Below are 17,882 nucleotides of genomic sequence, written 5' to 3'. Positions count from 1 at the left end.
GGCATCGCAGCTGAGTGCACCCTCTGACTCTCCGTCTCCCCCCACCCTGGAAGGACCCCTGTGACTGCACCAGGCCACCCCGATGACCCAGGATCACACCCCCACCTCGAGGCCAGCTGGTCAGAGCTTAATCCCCCTTTGCCACATAGCCTAACGTATCTGCTCCCAGGTCCGGGGATTAGAACGCAGAGGTCTTTGTGGGTTCTGCCCGTTGCATCCCGCATTCAGATGCACGGATATTCAGATGGGCGCAGAGGTGACCTTGGGAAGTGTGCATGGATGCCTGATGCCACCTCTTCCCAGGGACCACAAGTTCCTCTGAGGAGTTTCAGGGAATCATGGATTCTTCCTGCTGAATTTCATTCCCATTCTCACCCACACCCTCACGGCAGCACCCAGAGCAGACTCAGCCCTGCGCAGGCTGAGAGAGACAGAGACAGACAGAGAGACAGAGACAGAGAGCGAGACGGAGAGACAGACAGAGATACAGAGAGACAGAGACAGACAAAGACAGAGAGAGATACAGAGAGACAGAGACAGACAGAGATACAGAGAGACAGAGACGGAGTGTACAGCGAGCGTCAGTGTGGACTGAGCCATTTTCAGGGTGAGACGCTGCTTCTTTCCGCACGGGAGACACCGCGGCCGCCCAGACACGGCAGGCGGCATTGCTCGGCTGCCCGTGGCCCTGGGAGCCCCAATCTGGAAACGGGTGGTTGAGTGCCCCTGAGAACGTCTTCACCGTGTGTTTTTCTCTCCCAATCCCTTTTCACCCGAGGGAAGAGCTCAGGGCCAGGAGCAGCCCACTCACTCGGGTGCGGGCGGAGGGCTCCGCCCCCAGACACACGCGTGGTTTCCTCGGGAGTGAAGGTGCCCGGGGCAGGACCGGCAAGCAGTGTGCGTCTGTTTCTCCTGTTCGACGCGGGTAAACGTCCGGGAGGGCGGCTCCCACGTGCAGCTGGATTGACCAGAGACGGAAGCGGTGCCCGCCCCCATCCCTGCCTTCGCCGAGGCCTTCGCCCCACCCCCCCCGCACCCCCCTGCCCGGGAGCGGCCGCTCTCCGCTCTGGCTTCTGGTCGGTGCAGCCTCCGTCCGGGGGTGGCCAGGCCCTGAACTCACCCGCTGCGGGTGCAGCCTCGGCGGGAGGCCCGACTCTCCCCTCCCGCGGCCCCCGTGCCTGCCCCTCGGGCTCCACCACCCACGCGGCCTCCGCAGAGTCTGCTGCTGTGGTCTGAGCTGTGTCTCCCGGCTTAATGGGACACGGAGCCCCTTGCTCTGGCCTGGAAAAGCCCCCGGATGTGCCTTCGTGTCCGGAGTGAGCTCCCTCCTGACGGGCTCCAGCCGCCCGCGTCAGACCCGCGTGTCCCGGAGTCTCCCGGGCTGGGGCTGGCCTTCCCTCCCTGGAGTCCTGGATGCACAGACGTTCTCACCTTTCATACTGCCCCGTTCCTCCCTCTTTTCTTCTGAGTCTTGCTGTCTCTGCCCGGTTTGAGGAATCTGCCCCCGGGTCATGAGGCTATTTTCCTGTGTCCTTTCAGATCCATTTCAAACTTATTTTCGTTTTTGATGTGAAGTGTGGCTCAAGGTCCGTGTTCCCCGCCCATGCAGATCCTCGGTCGACTGGACACCGCTTACTGAGAAGACTTCCCTTACGGGCAGCGGTGCGTTTGTCCAGGCCACGCGACTCGGGTGCTCGGGTCCATTTCACTGTTGTGGCCTCGCGTCGCCCCACGCCCGAGGGTCCACGGCCGCCCACAGCCCACCCCTGAGGGTCTGAGGGGTGTGGAAGCTGCCGGGGGTGGGGGGGGTGGGGTGGGTGGGGAGACAGGTGTGTCCCCCCAGGCCCATCTCCCATCACCTCCGCAGGCTCAGCCTGGAGAAAAGAATCCAGTAATTCTTTATCTGGAGAAAAGAATCTGGAGATTCTATCAGTTTATCTGGAGAAAAGAATCCAGTAATAGCCAGGGAAGTCCTAAAAAGACAGAGTAAGAAGGAGTGACTTTCCCCAAGAGATGTTAAAATATATGAAACCCCGCGTGGCAGGGGTGCGAAGCCGGCAGTGGACTCCAGGATTTCAGGAAGTCACTGTTGACTGAGACAGCATTTCAGGTCGGGTGTGAAGAGACGGAGCTTTTTAAAATGGTTTTAACACTGAAAATAACACTGATCTCTTCTTTATGTCTTATGCCCAAACCGATATGTTGATTACACTATGTAAAAATACCCATCCGTATTTTATTCTAATCCTTTATGGTTTCACTTCTGACTTTTGCTTACTTTTGGAGCTTGGGTGCAGAGTTCATCAAACCTCTCACTTCTGGAACGTGCGCTGTTCCAGTGGGTCACTTCTGGTCCAGCTACGTTGCTTTATGCCCTGCCCTGTTCCTCCAGCGAGTTCCATGTAGTCCCCCAATGTGACTGGGTATGTCCTTGTCTGTGTATGAACCGTGCGAACACACAGGGTGCTTCCTGAACTGATTTTAGTGGCATAATTGATATTTGCAATGATCTTACTCATAATTGTTGATTTTTTTAACTTAACACTGTTTTAAAGCTACGTCCAGATTTACGCTATTGTCACACAGCCGGTTTGCTGGTTCTCAAACCCGCTGCGTTTGGAATAGCCTGGGGTTTCAGAACAAATTGTGTCTGGTCCCAGCCCCAGAGACTGTGACTGACGTCATCTGGGGTGCAGCCTGGGTGCCGCATGTCTTAAAAGCAGGCCTAGTGGTTGCCACGTGCACAGGGGTGAAGGGCTGCCCCGCTCACTGCCTCTGGGGGCGGGTCAGGCACCACCTCACCTCCAGCCAGTGGCCACCACCATCCTCCTCCCCAGAGAAGGCGGCAGTGATAGGCGAGCCCGTCTCTCTGGTCCTCTGCCTGCATCCCCCGATGGTGCCCGGGGGGCAGGGTAAGTGCCCGTCACCCAGGTTCTTCTCCACTGCTCTCCAGATGCCCGCGATGCCGGTCCCCCCGCCGGGCGGTGCTTCCCAGCACCCCGCCTTCTCCCCCCCTCTGCTGGGCGTGAAGTGACGGCCTGCTGCTTGCCCTTGCCTGCCCCTACTCCCCGTTACGGTGAGGCTGCTCACTCACCTGAGTGCCCCTCTGTGCATCGCCCACCCACCTCCTCTGCCCCAGTCCCGGCTCCCCCTTGCCTGGTGGTGGGCGGGAGCTCTGGTGGGTTCTTCAGGGCAGAGACCCTGGCAGGTTTCTGACGATGGAAACGGCTCCCCTCCGCCTGTTGCTCATCCGCAGTGTTGCCTGCAATGCCCTCCACGGAACACACGCATCTAACTTTGACGCAGGCAGACCCAGCAGGTTTTCACCTTACGGTTTGTGGTCTTTGCGTTGTGAAGACAGTCCTACATTTTCCTCTGTTCAAGGATTCAAGCTTCAAGGATTATGATGTCACTTTTGGAGCTTTATTCCAGCTCCCCCTTTTTGCATACGGTGTGAGGCAGGGATGCCACAGGTCGTAGCCAGTGTTCACACCTCTGACTGGACGGAGCATCCTTTCTCCATGGATATCTGGCATAGAGCTGGTCCCACGTGTGGGGCTGCACTTTGGCTCTCCCTGCCTGTCCTTGCAAACCAGCCCCCTGCCTTATGGCCACGCCGTATCTCGGAGTCAGTAGCGGCAAGAACGGCTCCTCTTCCTATGTCACAGCTCTGGAGATTCTGTTCCTATTACACCTGGCTGCTGCCGGTAGAGGACAACACTATAATACTGACTCTCTCCTGGGTCAGGTCAGATCGTTTGTTGATTGATCCTGTGCATTGGCTGTAGATGATCCAACCATCCGTCTACTCCTAACTCCTTTACTTTGGAGTCAGGAACCTACAAAGCTCTTTTGAAACGCAGTGGGGGTGGAGGTCACCCTTATTGCTCCTGGTCTTGGAGAAGTGCACCAGCTCCTCTGCTGCGTGTCCCATAGAAGAGGGTAATAAAGTGCATCTGACGTGGTGGGGGCTGTGGCCTTGGTGGCCCTAAGTCTCTGATTGCAGCCCTAATTCTCCAGTGGGTATTGGACTATCACATTTTCGGTTTCTTCTCACACTAATTTTGGCATTCTTTATTTTCCCAGAAATGTTTGTTTTACTTAGGTTCTTGAATTTATCGGTGTTTAGTTGATAATCTTCCCTTTCGTTGCTTTCTCGTCTACATAGTTGGCATAAATTGACCTATTATTTAGTTAACAGTTCTGAATAATATATCCATATGGTTTAATAAACACATAGAAAGGTAGAGAGTGAAAATTATCCCGCCTGCGAACTTTCCCCGTTCCATTCCTTCAAGAGGTAATCAGCTGTAACACTTTTTTGTGCATGCTTCCAGAGGTTTTTTTCTTTTAATTTACATACAAGAAATATTATACAAGAAAACACAAGTCTGCCCCCCCTTTTTCCAGAAGAGACAAGTTATCCTTGAAATATGTCAGTTGGCTTTTCAGCATCTATTGAGAACGTATTACGATATTTGCAGGTCTTCTAATATCTGATCATCACAGCCCCATTTGGTCCTAATGTGTTGCTGGATTCTGTTAGCTAAGATGTTAAAAAGGCTTTTGCATCAATATTCATGATGCAAGACTGGCCTGTTTTATTTTTGATGCATTCCAGACTTTGATGTTATATGCAATTTGTAAAAAGAATCTAGAATTGTCTATTCCTATTCTATGCGCTAAAACAGCTTAAAGGGCAGGTCTGGTGCTTTTTTCAGAGGTAGGTCTTTGAAAAATTCCACTATTTTTTTCCATGGAAAGTGGTCTATTTAAAGTTTATATGTCTTCAAGTTCCATTTGGTAAAGTATATTTTTCTATAAAGTTTTCCATCTGACAGAGGTTTAAATTGATTTTGACAATAATCAATTCTGATTTTTAAAAATTTACTCTCTTTCCATAGCTATTTCCCCTTATTACTTTTTCCAATTAAAAAAAAGTTGGGACTTCCCTGGCGGTCCGGTGGTTAAGGCTCCACACTTCCACTGCGGAGGGGACGTGGGTTCCATCCCTGGTCGGGGAATTAAGATCCTGCATTCCACATGGCATGGCCAAAACAATAAAAAATAAAAATAAAAAAATGTTAGTAAAATACACATGACATAAAATGTACCACGTTAATGATTTTAAGTGTATGTTCAGTGGGATTAAATATATTCAGACTGTCGTGTAACCGTCACCACCGTCCAGCTCCGTAACTCTTTTCATCTTGCAAAACTGAAACGCTGCACCCATTACATGGTAAGCCCCTCGCCCCCCGTTCCTGGCGCCCACCACCTACTTTGCATTTCTCTGGTGACTCTAGGTACCTTGTATAAGTGGGGTCACACAGTATTTGTCTCTTTGTGACTGGCTTATTTCCCTCAGCACAGTGTCCTCAAGGTTCAACCATGTTGTAGCATTTCTGGTTAGATTGCATACGATTTATATTGATTTCTTTTCGAATGTTTTACCATTCTTGCATATTCGGATTATACCTCAGTTGGCTATGGTGTATATCTGCATACACAGTTGACTGTGACTTGCTAATTTTTAAAGCACATTTGTGTCCATGCTCATGTCAGAGATTGCTGTAATGTTTCTTTCTTGCAATGACCTTGTGGTCAGATATGAATAGTGAGGTCATTCTGTTCTCTTAAATCAAGTTGTGAAGTATCACCTCTTTTTTTTCTCTTCCCTAGAAGAGTTTGTGTAAGACTGATGTCATTTCTTCCACAGCATTTGGAAGAATTTACTGGTGAAGCCAACTGGATCTGGAGTTTTTGTGGGAATGTTTTTAGTAGGACTATTTATGGTGTTTTTTAAAAATTAATTTATTTTTGGCTGCGTTGGGTCTTTATAACTGCCTGCGGGCTTTCTCTAGCTGTGGCGAGCGGGGGCTACTCTTCGTTGCGGTGCGCAGGTTTCTCATTGTGGCAGCTTCTCTCGTTGTGGAGCACGGGCTCCAGGCATGTGGGCTTCAGTAGTTGTGGTGCATGGGCTCAGTAGTGTGGCACTCGGGCTCAGTAGTTGTGGCTCTCGGGCTCTACAGCACGAGCTCAGTAGTTGTGGCTCACGGGGTTCATTGCTCTGCGGCACGTGGGATCTTCCCGGACCAGGGCTTGTACCCATGTCGCCTGCATTGGCAGGTGGATTCTTAACCACTGCACCACCAGGGAAGCCCCAGTAGGACTATTTAGACTTAAATTTTTTTCTTGCATTAGTTAAGGCAAATTTCAGAATTTGTTCAGTTTATCTACATTGTCAAGATTATTGGCATAAATTGTTCAGCACGTCCTTTTGTGAGTCAATATCTGTGGGATCCTTAGTGATGTCTCCATTCTCATCTTTGACACTGTTAATTGTGCCTCCCTATCTTCCTTTTGATTAAACTTTCTAGGAGTTTATCATTTTAATTATTCTATTTCAAGCAAACAATCTCTGGCTACTGATTTTCTTCTCCTGTATGATTTATATTTCATTAATTACTGATTTTATCATTGCTGTATTCTTTCTAATTGAGTGTTATTGTTTAATTTTTTGTTGCAATGTAAATAGAAGTGAGAGTTTTCTTTCTTCTTCCCTGACAGCAAGGAAAACAAAGGGAACGGCAAACCAGCTAGAGAAGAAACACAGCCTGGCCTGAAAGAGTTAATCACTCCTTGTTTTACTTTAACCGTCGCTGATTTGTAGTAACTAGATTTGTACTTTACCAAGCTAACCTCACTCCCTGACACTATGTAATTTACATTCGGCACCCATCACCCCTGACTCCGTGTGAGTTACATCCCCTGCCTCTCACTCCCTAACCTTATTATGTCCAGCACTTACATTCTATACGCCCCTCATAACGAATCACCCCCTATACTATTTGCATTTCAGAAACAAGGTCACCAGCCGATAAACCAGAGGCAAACGGATGCAATTACCAGACTGCCGGACCCCAATTACCAGGCGGCCTGATGCCAGCTATGACTGTTTTGAAATAATGCAAAGGAAAGGAGGAACGCAAGACCTTCACTACTTTGATCCTCATCCTATACCCCGGACTGCGAGCTCCACATATAAAATCTTCCCTGATTTTCAAGGGGGCGCACAGTTTTTGAGGCACTAGCCGGCTGTCTCTTCCCTTCTGCCTAGCAGAAAAGTAGAGCCATCTCTGCCTTCCTCCAAAACCTGTCTCCGTATTTCTGTTCGGCCTCGGTGCACAGGGAAGCCGAGATTTTGGCAATATTTTCTCAAATTCTTGAGTAAAGTACTTATTTCTTTGATATTCAGCATTTTGCCTAATATATGCAATTGAAAGTTATACTTTTTTTTTGGCTGCAGCTTGTGGGATCTTAGTTCCCAGACTAGGGATCAAACCTGGGGCCACGGCAATGAAAGCACTGAGTCCTAACCACTGAACTGCCAGGAAATTCCCCAAAGTTGTACATTTTCCTTTCAGTATAGCTTTAACTATGCCACACAAGTTTTTTGTTTGTTTGTTTTGGGGTTTTTTTTGCGGTACGCGGGCCTCTCACTGCTGTGGCCTCTCCCGCTGCGGAGCACAGGCTCCGGACGCGCAGGCTCAGCGGCCATGGCTCACGGGCCCAGCCGCTCCGCGGCATGTGGGATCTTCCCGGACCGGGGCACGAACCCGTGTGCCCTGCATCGGCAGGCGGACTCTCAGCCACTGCGCCACCAGGGAAGCCCCACACCAGTTTTTATACTTCATATTTTTATCATCATCCAATTCAAAATAGCTCCTAATTTCCACTGGGACTTCTCTTTGACTAATGGATCATTTAGAACTTTATCATGTTATTTTCGAACATTTGGGATTTCCTCACTTTGTACCTTTTGGTTACTGATTTCTAGGTTAATTTCAATGTGGTCATAGAGTATTGTATGTTTTGAACACTTCAAAAGTTGTTGAGGGATGCAAAAGGTCATCAGTTTTGGTAAATGTTCCTTGTGCACTTGGAAAAACGTGTATACTGCAGTCATCGATTAGAGGCAGGGCTCTGTGCATGTCAACCAGGTCAGACTTGTCTATCATGCTTTTCAAATCTCCCATATTTCCGCTGATTTTTGTCTGCTTGCGTGGTGTACCTCTCCCCATCCTTTCATGCTGAGGTACTCACATTTACATGTGGCACTTGGAGGAACAATTGTTTGTTTTGTTTTGTTTTTTGTAATCCAGCCTGACAATCTTTGTCTTCAGTTAGAGGATTAATGTATTTTAATGATTTAACGAAATAGTAATTATTTTTGGTGTAATTAATGGTACATTTGTGTCAAAGTTACCATATTACAGTTTGCTTTGTAGTGGTCTCCTCTGTCCCTTTTAAATCCTTCTCTGACACATTTTGACTAATATCTAAATATTTCCTATTATTTCCCCTAAATACGATTTCTGTTTTTCTTTTAATGATTTCCCCCATGCATCCTTGATATGTTAGAGTTAGTACTCAGCCTCCTGGACAAAGCAACCACACTTCAACTCTTGAATCCCATTTACCTATCCTAGCTTTTTTTTTTCTTTCTGTATCCTAATTTTACATTTATTTAAATTCTACGAGATATTGTATTGCTGCAGTCAGTCAGCAGCAATACAATATCTGGGTTTCCCCACATATGTACCCTTTCTATTGTTTTCCACAATTTTCTCTATTATCTTTCTTTAAAAAAACAAGATTTCCCTTCTGCCTGAAAATTTTCCTTTAACATTTATTTTAGTGAGAATTGCTATTGGCAAATTCTCTCAATTTTTGTTCATTTTAATATATCTTAACTTCATATTTACTCTCAAAAAGCATTTTAACTGGATAGAGAATTCTAGGTGAGCTGTTATTTCCCCAGGATTTTAAATATACCCTTCAATTGTCTCCCAGCTTCCATCATTTTGTGAAGAAGTCAGCTGTCTGTAACCCTGTTAACAATTTTCCCTTTATTTACATTTTTGACAGTTGGACTATGATGTGCCCAGGTGTGCTTTCCTTGTGTCCATTTTGCTTCATGTTTGTAGATTTTCACAAATATGTGGTTTGCTGTCTTCCATTGCCTTGGGAATTTCTTGACCAGCGTTTCTTCAAATATTTCCTGCCCCTCGTTCTCTCTCTTCTCCTTCTGGGATTCCCATCCATGCATGTTATAGCTTTTCACTAAATCTCAGGTGTTTTTATGCTCCTTTTGATATTTTCTGCCGACCTCTCTGCCAGTTCACTGACCTCTGTTCTGTGCTCTAACCCATCACTAAATCCACCTTTCAAGTACTTAATTTCAATTAATGTAGATTTAACTCTAGTATTTCCATTGATTAAAAAAACGATTTCAGTTCTCCTGTGAAATTGGTCATCCTGTCATATTTCTGTTTATATATTAATAGTTAATTTAATTGTTTAAAACTGGCAGGGAAGGGTTAAAAACAGTTAATTTAAAATTCACATCTGGCAAGTCCAGCATCTGTTCACATTCGATACTATTTACATTGTCTTTTTGTCCCAAGGTTTTTGGCCACTTGGTCCTTGGTATGGTTGGAAAATTTGAGGGTGTTGTGGATACCATGCATGGAAACAGAGGTCTTGGATGATGTATTTTCCTCCAAAGATCACTTAATTCACTTCTAGGGGGAAGTGAGTCAAGAAATCTAAACACCGAAGAAGTTTAAAAATCACAAAGAGAGAGCCACAAACCAGGGAGCTCATAACATCTGAAGCAGAAGTGTTAGGACAGATTATCTCAAATAAGTATGACAAATATGCTTTAAAAATAAAGGAAGACATTAGCAATAGGAAAAAGAAAAAAATACCCTGAAAAAAGAAGAAAGTAGAAATAGTAGGTACACAGTAGTTGAAAGAACAAACTATTTGGAGGGCATAATAAAGCTATTCTACAAGGTCTCAAAAGATTTGCCAACAAAACCCACAATGAAAACATTTTTGGAGGAAACCTCAAAATATAAAGAAACAAACCCAGAAAAGCTGCAAGAGATGTGAGAAGAAAAAAAGAAAGATTAAAACGATAACTTTATAAAGTTTGTTGTTGTCTTAAGAAAAAACTAAGACCAAAGAAAAGAAACATGGACACACGTATGTACGAACCCAGAAGAAGAACTCCCAGTAGTTTCAACAGATGAGGGACCAGGACGTGGAGACCAGGGGTTCTGAGAGCCACTAAACCCTCCTCTGGTCGAGTGAGCATTTGCTATCAATCTGAATAAAGGCAAAAACAAGAAAAATGAATGAGAAAACGTAGAGCAAATGGAACTTTAAGAGGTGATAGGAAACGTCCAAATACATCACTAAATCTGAAAACCTGGGTGGGCTGACAGGGCTGTGCCAGGCCTCCTGGGGTTGCTGGACACCTCTTCCAGTTCCCTTCACCTCACTGACCTTTCCTCCTGGTCCCCAGCCTCAGAGCTCAAGCGCCTAGGTCTCTGTACTGCGATGCATGGGTGTGTCCTTCTGGTGGTCACGTGATGCCCTTGGCTCCTCCCCCTGGGACCCCAGATGTGCACTTCCATGACATCCACTCTGGGTGCCCCTCCAGCACGTTCATTACGTGTCCCCCATATCTCCCCTGCTCTCAGGAAGTGCCAGCCCCTCCTCTAGGGGCTCCAGATGAAACCCCAGGATTCTCCTGGCAGCCCCCTCACACTCCACCCAGCCATGAGCAGACGCTCTCAGCTCTCCTGCCAACCCACCCAGGACCCAGGCACTCGCACCCCTGTCCCCATCCAGCCGCCCTGGGCACTGGCCACAGCCTCCTGGCAGGTCTTGCTCTTATGCCCCCCATAGTGTATCCTCCATGGGGAGCCAAAGGATCCCTAGAACTGAGAGCCAGGCCAGCCACCCCTAAGAAGCCCCCCGTGCCCACCTTCCTCCCTCCCGGTAGGAGCTAGAGCCCCCAAAATGCCTGCAGCCCCAGGTCATTGCCCGCCCTCCCCAGCTTCCTCCAGCCCAACCCACTTGTCCTGCCCCCAGGATAGGAGTTCTCTGCGCCGGGTCCCACAGGCCTTCGGTTTCTGCTCAGAGGCCGCACCACGGACGCACCCCATCCCCTGGGCCCCTGCTTTCACGGTCGCTGCGTGGACATGGCACACAGACATGCTCACGGCTTCCCAGCCTCACCAGGTGGCTGCACCCTGGGCCCAGGGCAGGGCAGCCCCCAGCGCAGGGGCCAGCGCCCCCAGGGCAGAGGCACTAGTCAGGGGTCCAGCTCTGCCCTTCCGTCCAGCCCCCTCATATGGAAGCAATACTGGGCCTCATACAAGATCCTGGTTCTTGTTTCAAATTATGAAACAAACACTCTCCCCGGATAATACCACTTCAGCCACGAGTGAGGCTTTGAATTCCAGCTTCAAGGGCAAGTTTAATTAGCTCTCAACCATAGCATGTAGGTTTGTAGTAAGCTGGATGCCGTCCCCTGCTACCAATTAAAAGTAACTATTAGACACATCCCTTTGAATTACTTGAACCTACACGCATGTTATGCCCTTCACAGAGACTTCGTGAACACAAGTATAAACTTCAAAAATAATTAATGCAATTCAAGGACAAAAAAATAAGCTTCAAAGCCCCAAAAAACAGCAGAACTTCATCAAAGCCGAGAAAGCAAATCTGTTTCCAGTTAGGATTTGAAACCCGACCAGCGGCCCAGGGTCTAATCTTGAGAGGAGGCTTGCGAAACACTTTGGAAGGAGGCCACCATGCCCTCCCCGCCTCTGCAGTCATGACACAGCTTCGTGCCCAGAAGGACAGAAGGACGTCTGTCCTCACTGTTCTAAGGGAAGAAGTTCCCTTTGCTCAGAGAAGAGTCTGCCCAACGCCCAGCGACATGCCGTCTAAAGGTCCGCTCTAGGCTACGCTACTTCCTAGAACAAGCCCTTCTCCCAGTTGGGCCTTTTCTAGAACCTTCAGTTCAGGGCCTCCCGTGCATGAGTATTCACTAAAAGTCTGTTAAAAAGACGGGCTACATGTTAAAATGCATAAGAGGTCAGTTGTAAGTGTTCATCACACCGACCTACGTGAGAATTAGCCGTTGGCTCCGGATGAGACCCCCGTCACTCCGGAAAGCACACAAGCTCCTTTAAAGTGTACCTGTCGGTGTTGCATCTCATCTCGTGACTCTGGTGGTCCAGGAGGGCAGAAACCAACCGCGTTAAAGGCCCTCGGCCTCCCTTCCTGTCTTCCTCTGCCCAGAGTCCCCAGAGGGGAGAAGAACGCAGGCCTCCTTGGAAATCCGCTCTTAAGTTTAAGCTCTGGCCAGGAACTCACTCTTTGTCAGCATCTCCATGACACCATGTTAAGTCAATTAAGGCAAAACTCGAGTCCCTGGCCCGCGAGGGCTGAACAGTGGACAAAGCTGACAGGCTGTCTGATGTGGCCGCTGCCCGGACCATCTGTCTCAATCTTTGATCTCCTTTGGGCCCCTGTTTCTCCCCCGGTTCATTAGAGCTCAGGAGCCCCCTCACCCACCCAGAGTCCCAGTGTGGCGTCCCTGTGTCTCCGAGGAGACGGGGCGCACTCCTGCCTCACCTGGCCCGGCGGTGGGCGACGTCACCTGCCCAGGTGAGGCAGGCCAGCCCTCCCAGGCTCCGGCTCCTCCAGAAAGGCCGGCAGACCGGCGAGCCTGCTCCCCCAAGCCTGCCGTGCCCGCAGAGTTTGTACGAGGCTCGGAGCTCCTGCGTCCCCTGCCCTGACGGCTCACCGCTCGCCCCGCCGGCGTGTGTCGGTCCCTAGTGTGTGTAGGGCGCTCGGTGGGCGCAGGGACATCGGGGAGACAGTTCCTGCTGTGAGAGCCCTGGAAGCCGAGAGGGAGGGAAGTAAAGCACCAAAGAGAAGAGAGAGGAGGGCGGGTCCCTCTGCTGGGGGCGGCCCCTCGGGAGGAAGGGGACACACGCCCATCGCCCCCGGCCCCTGCTGAGACCTGGGCACCCCTGCCTCTCCCACGCGTCCCCGCTGGGTGTGGTGCGGGGTCAGGGTTCTCATCGTCCCCAGGTCCTCCCTCCGCTCCGGGGGCCTCTCCGGGTGCTCTGGGGCGGAGTGGCTGCAGCCCGGCTCTCGGCCCGCTGGGCAGGACCGACACTCTGCAAGTCATGAAGACAGGATTCGATGCAGGTTTAGCACATGCAACCCTCCCCAGGCGAGCACTCAGAGCGAAGCAGAGGGAACGCCAGGGGCCTGTGGGCACGTCCCGTCACCCAGCTGGGCTCCCGTGGAAAAGAGGGGGCACGACATGCCACACCCAGAGACCCTCCCCCTCCGTGGGCTGTTCGTGGTCCATCTGGTTCCCTTTGTACAAATTGGAGGGTGAGGTGTGAGTTCCGTGACACGCGTGAGACTGGTCCTGTCCTGTCTGCCAAGCGTCCGGCACCTTTACCACGGAGCCGCCAGCGAAAGAGGACTCGCGCGGCGCCTGCCTGCAGGACGGCGACAGCTGCGCGGACGGCGGCAGGCGGAAGTTCCCGTGGGGGGGAGGGGGTGCGCATGCGCATGGGAACACAAAGGGCCAACCTGGCCCGGCGCGGCCCTGGGGCCCACGTGACCGCCCGATGGCCACGGGGCGGGGCTTTTCTCCCGGAGAAGCGGGCCCTCGGGCTGGAGGGAGGGGCCGCTCAGGGCAGGGCTGGCCGGACGCTCTCAGCGCGGACGCCCTCGGGGCTGGGTCCGCAGAGGGTTGGGCCCCAGGCCTCGGGTCACTCGCAGAAACCAGCCGAGCACAGAGCCGGCGGCACCGCGGGTGCTCTCGGTTCTCGGACAGCCCTGGGCCGGGGCTGAGGGGCGGCGGCGGCGCCACCCACGTGGCCTGCCTGTGCTCTCCGGGCGCCTGAGACCCGGGCCCTGAGCGCCTGGCGGGGGAGGGAAGGCAGCGCTTCCGGTGCCCGGGTTCGCCCGAAAATTCACGAGAAGAGCGGGTGAGGCGTAGCGTGTTGTCCGTGGGAGAGCTTTGATTACACGTTCATTTCGCTAAGGGATTCAGTCTCTCCTTTTTCCCTTGTGTCAGTTTTGGAAAATTGTGTTGAGGATCTCATCCATTTCCTTTGCATTTTCAAATGTAACAGCGCAAAGTGTTTCAGAGTGCGCTCTTACAGCCTTTCACTGTCCGCAGAACACACAGCAACATCACTTTTTATTTTCGATGTTAGTAATTTAGGCCTTTTCCCCTTTTCGTTCACTTTTGTCAGGGTTTTATCAGTGTTTTTGATCTTTTCAAAGAGCCATCTTTTTAAAAACAATGCTTTAGCCTGTGGGGTTTTTATGGTATTAGCTTCTGTCCTTATCCTTATTATTTCCTTCCTGCCACTTTCATTGGCTTTAATTTGCTTTTCTTTAATTTCTGAAGATGGAAATCAGGTCATTGTTTTTAAATTCTTTTTTCCCCTAAATATTCATTTAAGGCTATAAAACCACTGCACCCCCCAAGTTTAAATTTGTCATATGTTTATCGCTCAGTCCAAATACGTTCTAATTTCCATGGTGATTTATTTTTGACCCACGGGTTATCCAAAAGGTTATTGCTTAATTTCCAAACATTCGAGGATTTCTTAAATCGTGTTTCTGCTGTCCCGCTGCAGTTAGAGAAAACACGCTCCAGTGATCCAGTCCTTCAGTTCTGCGGAGTCTTGCCTCGTGACCCACTTGTCAGTTCAATGTCCTGCGTACCTTTGAAAGGCTTGTGTTCTATGCACTGAACGCGCTGGTCTACATTTGTCAATTATGTAAATGTGTTTTACAAACCTATGTCTTTACACAGTTTGTTCCCAGTTGCTAAGCTTCGTGAGCTAAAATCTCCCGCGATGACTGTGGACTCACCCACTTTATCCTTTGGTTCTGTGGACCTGACATCCATCACCACTTAGGCTGTGTCTCGTGCACAAATCAGAATCACCTCACCGCCCGCTGGATGGCCTTTTCACCCCCGTGAGCACTCCAGCCCCACAGTCTGCCCCGACCTTGACCTTAGGGTCCAGCCGGTGTTCGCAGCGCAGGCCCGGTGCCTCCCTGCCCCGCCCCTCCCACGTGAGGCACCCCGTGAGCCCGCAGCATCCCGGGTCCCACACGACACCCTGGCTGTCGCATGTGGCGGCGGGCGGCCCTTCCGTGGCCTCCACTCCACCTGCATTCTGGTGCCTCCACCTGGGATGCGCTTCCTCCACCCGAGTAACTCACCTGGCGTTTCCTTCGGTGCCGGCCCCTGGCAACGTCTTATCTCTGGTGTTCAGCCTGGAATGTCTGTTCCGTCTTCGTGTTGAAGGCTGCTCACATGGGTACAGGAGTCTGGATGTACTCACTTTCTCTTAGCACCACGAAGATGCCAGTCTGTTCTTTAATGGGTTGCATCACTTTATTGCCCCTTATGAACTGATATTTGTGTTTTTTCTCTGGCTTTTAAAATATGTCCCTTAATTGGGAGATTGGGATTGACATATATACCCTAATATGTATAAAATAGATAACTAATAGAAAACAAAATAAAATATGTCCCTTGGCCCTTGGCGTTCAGCAGCTCTCCTGTGCTTTGTCGACACATCCATACGTGGTTTCCTTAGCACTGATCTTGGCGTTGGAATTGGTCTTGCTTCCCGACTCTCTCTCTAGGGCTCCAAATATGTACGTGGGGTTAGGTGTTTTCATCACGTCTTCACCTTTTAAACTATGTTTGTTTTCTATTTTAATTCTTTTGTCTTTCTTCTTCAGCCCAGGTACTTCCTACGTCTTACAGTCCAGCTTTCCAACCCCCTCTTCTCCTGTGTCTAATCTGCTTTTAAACCTGCCTCTGAAGAGTTGTCTTAAACGTTCTTTTTATAACTTAATGGAGAAATAATTGATATACAAAAATACAAAAAGTGATTGTATTTAGAGTGTGCAATTTGGTGAGTCTCATCCCATAGATACACACCTGTGAACCCATCACCACTGTCAAGGCTGAGCACGTCTCACCCCTGTGACTCCCGTGGACCTCAGGCCGACGTCCTTCTCCTTCACATCTGGGTGTTACTGTCCTGTCTCCTGGCCACTGCTGCAGATCTTCAGAAGCCTGCATCTGTCTAAATGCTCCTTGGCAGGCAAATTGCCTTTTTTCAACATGCTTTCAAGCTGTTTTTATTGTTCGTATCTTGCAATCTCATTACGATACAATGGATCTAGGTTGGGTTTATTCTATTTCTTTTGCTATTTACTGCCAGCCATTAAGGTTTTTCTTTTCTGTTCTGTGACTCCCATGAAAACTAGCTGAACATCTGCATTCTCTCTTCCATGTATGTTAATTCCTCTTTCATGTTTTTCCATCTCTTTTTCTCTGTGCATGAACACTGTGGGTTATTTCTTCAAAGCATAACTTTCAGTGATGTTTCATCTGTTGCTTATCCCATCCTTTGTATTTTTAATTTCAATGAACAGTATACTTCATCCTTAGGAGTTTATTTATGAACTGAATGTTTGTGTCCCCTCAAATTAATATGCTGAAACCCTCACCCCTGATGTGATGGTGTTAGGAGGTGGGAGCTTTGGGAGCTGATGAGGTCATGAGGGTGCTGCCCCCATGATGGGATCAGTGCCCTGAAGACAGAGACCCTACAGAGCTCCCTCACACTTCCTGTGTTTTGGGCACACAGTGAGAAAATGGCAGTCTATGAACCAGGAAGAGTCCTCACCAGAACCCGATCCTGCTGATCCCAGACCTGCAGCCTCCAGAGCTGTGAGGAATACACGTCGTCATGTAAGCCTCTGGTCTGTGGTGTTTTTGTCATAGCAGCTGAACTGATAAGACAAAGTTTTATTTTCTCCTTTGAAAAATTATTCCTGTTTATTTTTCACGTTTCATGTTTGTTCTTCATTTTTATATTTTATTTTGGCTTCAGGTCCCTCCTTTATAATTAATGATTTTAAACATAGTGACTTGGGGCAGATTCCAGGGTTTGAACCCTTTGCTTTGTAGCCTCTGCCCACTCTGTAGTGCTCCCCTGTCTCCCTGCGCGTTTGTCCTTAGGGTTACGGGCTGCTGTTCAGGGGGATCCGAGCAGGCTGGCTGCGGTGCCCCTTCAGCACATCCTGGCCTTTACTTTCAGCAGGAATCTTGGCTTACCACCAGCTTGGAAACATGCTTGTTTGTTGTTTTACCTTGGTGGTTCCTGGATCACGGAAGTAATGTAAATGTGGGCTCAATTATATTAGTGAATCCATCTCATTTTATCGGGAGGCAGGCATTTTTCTGAATGTATTGTTTCTTCCTCGTAAGCTCAGCTACTCCTCTCCCATCCTTATTTTGCTTTTGCTGTGTTTTCCTCAGCATTTCTGTCTGCACGCAGTGGGGCGTCTCTTGCTTTTCGATGTGTCTCAGCAGCTTGCACACGGGAAGATGCCAAGGCCCTCGCTCGGCTGGGCCTCTAGCACTCGGGCCCTGCCTCACCACAGTCTGATGGAGGAAGCAGATGTGAAAACATAACATTAGGCTGTGCTGCGGTGTGACAAGTGTTCTCACCCAGAGTCAAGTCTGGGTGCAGCGGGGGGCAGGGGAGCAGTGCCTGCCACAGACAACCCATGTCTCAAGGAAGGACAGAAGCTCTTCCCAAAAGTTTTGTATAATTGCTACTAATGCAATTAAAGTGTTACTAAAATAATTTAATTACCAAAGAAAAGTAAAATCAGTATAAGTGCAGGTCAAGGAGCAGGCCATTGGCTTCTTAGCATCCCAGGCTAAGAAGCCAATGTGTGTGCAGAGCACCCAGTGCATCTGGAACAGTTCCTGCTCCAGAGCTCCCTGTGGGGCTATGCCCCTGCCTTCTGAATACACTGCTGCCTGCACTTCTCTTACTTATGTGGCATTGTGCAAGCATTTACTTTCAGGTGAAAAAGCCCAATCTGGATCACTTTGTTTCAGCTGAGAAGTTCATTTACGTTATTAAGACCCCCAGGAA

General features: G+C 49.3%; 2 long non-coding RNA genes across 2 annotated transcripts; one reads left to right on the top strand and one right to left on the bottom strand.

The window, feature by feature from the left end:
* Window positions 1-3,229: 3,229 nt before the first annotated feature.
* Window positions 3,230-13,255, bottom strand: LOC137221098 (uncharacterized). Its single transcript, XR_010941867.1, has 3 exons — window positions 12,502-13,255; window positions 10,066-10,176; window positions 3,230-5,032 (listed from the first exon to the last, which is right to left on the bottom strand). It is a non-coding gene; the product is annotated as an uncharacterized lncRNA (long non-coding RNA).
* A 332-nt stretch (window positions 13,256-13,587) lies between these two features.
* On the top strand, window positions 13,588-16,786 carry LOC137221097 (uncharacterized). Its single transcript, XR_010941866.1, has 2 exons — window positions 13,588-13,880; window positions 16,581-16,786. It is a non-coding gene; the product is annotated as an uncharacterized lncRNA (long non-coding RNA).
* Window positions 16,787-17,882: the final 1,096 nt, after the last annotated feature.

Source organism: Pseudorca crassidens, chromosome 3 (genome assembly GCF_039906515.1).
Source record: "Pseudorca crassidens isolate mPseCra1 chromosome 3, mPseCra1.hap1, whole genome shotgun sequence".
NCBI lineage: Eukaryota > Metazoa > Chordata > Mammalia > Artiodactyla > Delphinidae > Pseudorca > Pseudorca crassidens.
The sequence above is the reverse complement of the archived record's forward strand: the minus strand, read 5'-3'. Positions and strand labels throughout refer to the sequence as shown.